Source organism: Phascolarctos cinereus, unplaced genomic scaffold, assembly GCF_003287225.1.
Source record: "Phascolarctos cinereus isolate Bilbo 61053 unplaced genomic scaffold, phaCin_HiC Scaffold_726;HRSCAF=1367, whole genome shotgun sequence".
Lineage (NCBI taxonomy): Eukaryota > Metazoa > Chordata > Mammalia > Diprotodontia > Phascolarctidae > Phascolarctos > Phascolarctos cinereus.
Genome location: NW_027556098.1, coordinates 364,837,050 through 364,842,870, shown reverse-complemented (window position 1 = coordinate 364,842,870; position 5,821 = coordinate 364,837,050).

Here is a 5,821-nt window from a genome sequence, read left to right as displayed (position 1 = left end):
AGAGTGGGCGCGCAGGCCGCAGCAAACCTGGAGCAGGCTTCAGAGGACTGGATCTCGGGCAGCTGTGGCAGTTTCCAGGCTTCTCAACCCACGAATGCCAAAGACAACTTAAAAGGTCAGTGGGAAAAGTCTGTTTCTATGGTGCTGAGAGAGAAACAAGGTGGTCTCAGCTCCATTCCCAAGCATGGCCCGGAGCAGAGACTGCCTCCTGAGCTTCCAGCCCACAGACTGAGGGGGAACCAAGTGGCTGATCAGAAGGAGATTGCAGGGGTCTCTTTGCCAGTGCTGAGGCAGGAATCACTTGCTTTGCCTGTGCTTGGATCTGGGTCACAGGTCTGACTGGCGGTCCTGGGGCGAGAAGGAGCGCTGGCGTGGTGGAGCTTGTAGTGGCTGTGAGAGGAAAACCCTCCTCACAGTTACAGGACAGAAAGGAGTACTTGTGGTCACTAATAGACCAGAGCACAGGCCAGGAAAGGGGTAAACACCTCACCCCTTATCATACCACCTTGGAAGAACTGAAAATTTACAGGTCCCTACAAGTATCTCTGAAAACAGCTGTACAAACCCCAAGCTTGGGACAGTACATTCTCCACATTGAAAACAAACTCTTCCCTTTACAAAGAGTTTAAAACTCAAGTAATTGGCTGGGATCATGAGCAAAGCAAAAAAGTCAGACTATATTATCTTACTTTGGTGACAAAGAAGATCAAAATACAACCAGAAGAAGACAACAAAGTCAAAGCTCCTACATCCAAAGCCTCCAAGAAAAAATAATGTCAGGCCTTGGAAGAGCTCAAAAGGGATTTTGAGAAGCAAGTAAGAAAGTAGAGGAAAAACTGGGAAGAGAAATGAGAGTGATGAAAGAAAATCATGAAAAACAAGTCAACAGCTTGCTAAAGGAGACCCAAAAAATACTGAAGAAAATAACACCTTAAAAAATAGCCTAACCCAAATGGCAAAAGAAGTCCAAAAAGCCAATGAGGAGAAGAATGCCCTAAAAAGCAAAATTGGCCAAATGGAAAAGGAAGTCCAAAAGATTACTGAAGAAAATACTTCCTTAAAAATTAGAATAGAGCAATTGGAAGCTAGTGACTTTATGAGAAATCAAGACACTGTAAAACAAATCCAAAAGAATGAAAAATTAGAAAACAATGTGAAATATCTCATTGGAAAAACAACTGACCTGGAAAATAGATCCAGGAGAGAGAATTTAAAAATTATTGGACTATCTGAAAGCCATGATCAAAAAAAGAGCCTAGACATCATCTTTCAAGAAATTATCAAGGAAACTGCCTGATATTTTAGAACCAGAGGGCAAAATAGAAATTGAAAGAATCCACGATCTCCTCCTGAAAGAGATCCCCAAAGGAAAACTCCTAGGAATATTGTAGCCAAATTCCAGAGTTCCCAGGTCAAGGAGAAAATATTATAAGCTGCCAGAAAGAAACAATTCAAGTATGTGGAAACACAATCAGGATAACACAAGATTTAGCAGCTTCTACATTAAAGGACCGCAGGGCATGGAATATAATATTCCAGAGGGCAAAGGAGATAGGATTACAACCAAGAATCACCTACCCAGCAAAACTGAGTATAATCCTTCAGGGGAAAAAATGGTCATTCAGTGAAATAGAGGACTTTCAAGCATTCTTGATGAAAAGACCAGAGCTGAATAGAAAATTTGACTTTCAAATACAAGACTCAAGTGGAACATGAAGAGGTAAACAGGAAAGAGAAATCATAAGAGACTTATTAAGGTTGAACTGTTTACATTCCTGCATGGAAAGATGATATATTTATAACTCATGAGACCTTTGTCAGTATTAGGGTAGTTGGAGGGAAAAATTATATGTATGTATAGATAGATAGATAGATAGATAGATAGATAGATAGATAGATAGATAGATAGATAGATAGTAGAGAGAAGAAGCACAGGGTGAATTGAAGATTAAGGGGCCGTATCTGGAGAATAAAATTAAGGGATGAGAGAGTATTATACTAGGAGAAGAAGAAAGGGAGAGGTAGAATGGGGTAAATTATCTCACAAAAAAAAAAAGAAAAGAAAAGTCTCTTACAGTGGAGGGGAACCAGGGGAAGTTGAGAGGGAATGAGTGAATCTTATTCTCATAGGATTTGGCTTAAGGAGGGAATAACATACACATTCAATTGGGTATGGAAATCTGTCTTACCCTACAGGAAAATAGGGGGAGAAGGGGACAAGAGAGCAGGGGGATGATAGAGAGGAGGGCAGATTGGGAAAAGGGGTAATCAGAAGCAAATACTTCTGAGGAGGGGCAGGGTCAAAAGAAAGAATAGAATAAATTGGGGGGGGGATAGGATTAAGGAAAGTAGACTTAATTTTTCACAACATGTCTACTATGGAAGTGTTATGGGAATTTTTATTTCATTTTATTATTCAAGACTCAGGGCCATACCTCCTACAAATTTTGGTTAACCGAAGGTCTGTCTTAATATTAACCCCACCTGATGAAAACCTATTCCATGGGATGCAAAAATTTACTTAGAGCCTTAAACATTCCTTAGATAAGCCAGAGGAAGAGTCTCAACTGTCCCTGACTCCTTGGTTACATGTAAATCCTCCTCCTTTATCAGCCTATTTGTGAATCCTCTAAATGTAGTTAATCTGTAACTTAGTTTCCCCATAGAGTTTGTTTGATGAGGTTTGTTTCCTTATGACTCTGTTTAAGTTTGTTCAGTTTTTATGACATTGAAGGAAGCATGAGATTATGGATCTGTCTTCCCTTTAATTTATGTGATCTAGGAGGAGTATACGAGATTGCAATATGTAAAAGAATTATTTCTCTGTCACTCTGGGGTAATTTTCCCTATAAGAAACCTTGTTAGAGTCCCAATCCGGGTTCAGGTTCTCTGAGGCCTCAACCTATGCTTGAGCATAATAATAAAACCTAAATTTTTACCTTCATAATTTCTGTATTGTGATAAATATATATTTGGCAGGAGTTAGCCACCACATGAACTCAGAGAGGAGATATTTCTCCCATTGGATTTGGCAATTAGGAGATCACTGATAACTTGAGAGAGAGAGATCAGTTTCAGCTGAAAAATGAGGTAGGAAGCCAGACTGTAGAGCGCTTAGAAGAGAGTGAGAAGAGAGAAAGTGGAGGAGACAGCCTTATTGTAGACAGCCTTATTGAAGAGTACAAAAGGCAGCAAATATATAGGACAATAGTTAGCATGGATCAAGTGAGAGTGTTTTGAAGACTGGGGAGATGTAAAAATGATTGTAGGCAGTATGGAAGCAGTCAGTAGACAAGAAATTGAAGTTCAGTTAGAGAATGGAGATGATAAAGGAGGCAGTGTCCTAGAGAATACAGGATGGAGTGGGATCACTTGTGCATATAGAAAGGTTTGCCTTGGCAAGGAGAAGAGCCACCCTCATGTGAGACAGGATTGAAGGTGGAGATAGTGGCAGAAGGCATCTGGGAGATGTGAAGAGGAGGGGAGGCATGTTGGCAAATGGCTTGTTTTTTCAGTGAAATATGAGACAAGGCTCTCAGCTGGGAGAGGGCAGGCTATGGGAGACTTGAGGAGGGGTGAAAAGGCTTGGAACTGCTGGTGGGGTGAATAGGTTATTGAATCAATTAGGGAAATATAAAAGAAGCAGTGAGGGCCTAGCTGAGATTGATTACATGACAAATCTGTAGTGGATTCAGCACAAGTTCATGATTTTTCTCTGGCTTTATTTAGCAGCATGTGAGTGAGAAGGAAGGCAGTGAATGATGGGAGTAATCCAGGACCGAAGCTTGGCAGGGCAAGATTGGCAACAGGATAAAGGAGCAAGGGATTCAAAAGAAGAGGACAGTGCTGGGTTAAACTGGTTCAATAAGGGTCAAGATGGGAAAGGGAGGAGGTGTAAGGCAGGTGGCAATGGCCTGGAAAAGAACTAAGGGGGTGAAGGACTGAAGTCACCTTGAGGACAAGGAACAGGGTTTGATGTTGCAAGGCAGAGGGAAAGATGGAATGACAGCAAGATTGTGATCAGATGGTATAGTCAGTGGTGTCAAACTCAAATAGAAATGGATCCCTGTGGGCCACACAGTGACTTAGAAAACCACAAATTAACATTATCTGTGTTATGTTGTATTTTTATTCACTTTGTTAAACATATCCCAGTTACATCTTAATCTGGTTCAGGCTTCACTCAGGGTTTTTTGCTGGCAGTGAATTTGACACCTTTGGTATAGATATAGTTTACCTAGATTTGTGCAAAGCATCTGAAAAAGTATTTCATACTAATCATGAAGAACAGATGGAGATATTATAGGCTAGATCTGGTTGCCCTTCTCTGGATTATCTCTCATTTATCAATGTACTTCCTAAAATGCAATACTGCACATAATATTCTTCATGTGGTTTGACCAGAGCAGGGTGCAATGTGTCTATTAACTCAAGTTCTTTCTCAAAAGCCTCAAATTCCTGCCATGTGAACATTAGATGAAAGGATTAGGGATATTTAGTAAGAGAAGACAAGACTCAGGAGGAAATTTGTTCTGCTGTACCTTGAAGAAGTTCCTTTGCTTACCTATACATGTGCCTTTGCTCATCCTGTACCAGGAATGTCCTCCTTCCTCACCTCTGCCGGTTGAATTCATACCTATCTATTACAGTCTAACCTTTGCAGGAGGGCCTCCAGGAAGGCTTCTTTGATCCCCATTCCACCCACAGTTTAGTGAAGGTGTTTTCCCATTTGGCCCTCACATGGTGCTTTATTTGAATCTTTCTAATGCATTTATTATGTAAACTTCAGCTAGTAGAGCTATTTATGTTTCTGTCTTCTTCCCTTACTGAACTAGTAAGCTTCATGAGTACAGGGAAGTTTGTATTTCCCCTAGCACAGTGTTCTGCATACCATAGGCAATTAATAAAGTATACTGAAAGAATGGATGCCCTGTGCTCAGAGCCTTGGGGGGAGGGGAGGGGTGTGTTTCTTAGCAAAGATACTGGAGTGGTTTACCATTTCCTTCTTCAGCTCATTTTGCAGATGAGGAAACTGAGGCAGTTAGGGTTAAGTGACTTGCCCAGAGTCACACAGCTAGTTAGCATCTTGAGGCTGGATTTGAACTCATGAAGATGAATTGCCCTGATTCCAAGCCCAATATTCTATCTGCTGTGCCAACTAGCTGCCCCTTGGCTGGGAATACAAAATCTTTTTCCAGGATGCTCTACCTATGGCCATAAAATCTTAAATTTAGAGCTGAAAGGAACCCTAAAGATCATTTAATTCATTTCTTCCCCCCCCAACCCCATTTTACAGTTTAGGAAAGTGTAGACCAGAGTGGGGAAGTGACTTACCAAAGTTACATGGAACCCAGATATTTTGAGTCCAAATTCAGCTCTCTTCCCTCTACACATGCTGGTCTTCTATGCCTGTATCATTTGGGCATGCAATAATACCTCATCCTTCCATTTCTCCTCCCTGACCATGGACCCCAACTCCCAGTTTCCTAAAGTGAAAGTAAAATTTCCTAATGGAAAACAAACCCAACAGCCATTATTACTATGAAAAGTCTTGGACTTGCTGAAGTAGGAAGTTATTTCCTACTCTCTGATCAGAGGAACTCCTCCCCACCCCCCACCAACTGCATGGAGTATAAGAGAGAGCCACAGAACCCAAGGCATTGTCACCTGGGGAACCAGCCCCAGGCATTCTAATACACCCTGGGGCTGGGTACCAGCCAGGGTGAGGCTGGTTTTGAGACACCAGAGCACCAAGCCTCCTGAAATGGACCTCAGCAGGCTAGCTGGGGGTTCCAACATTGCAGACGTTTGATGATGGCGG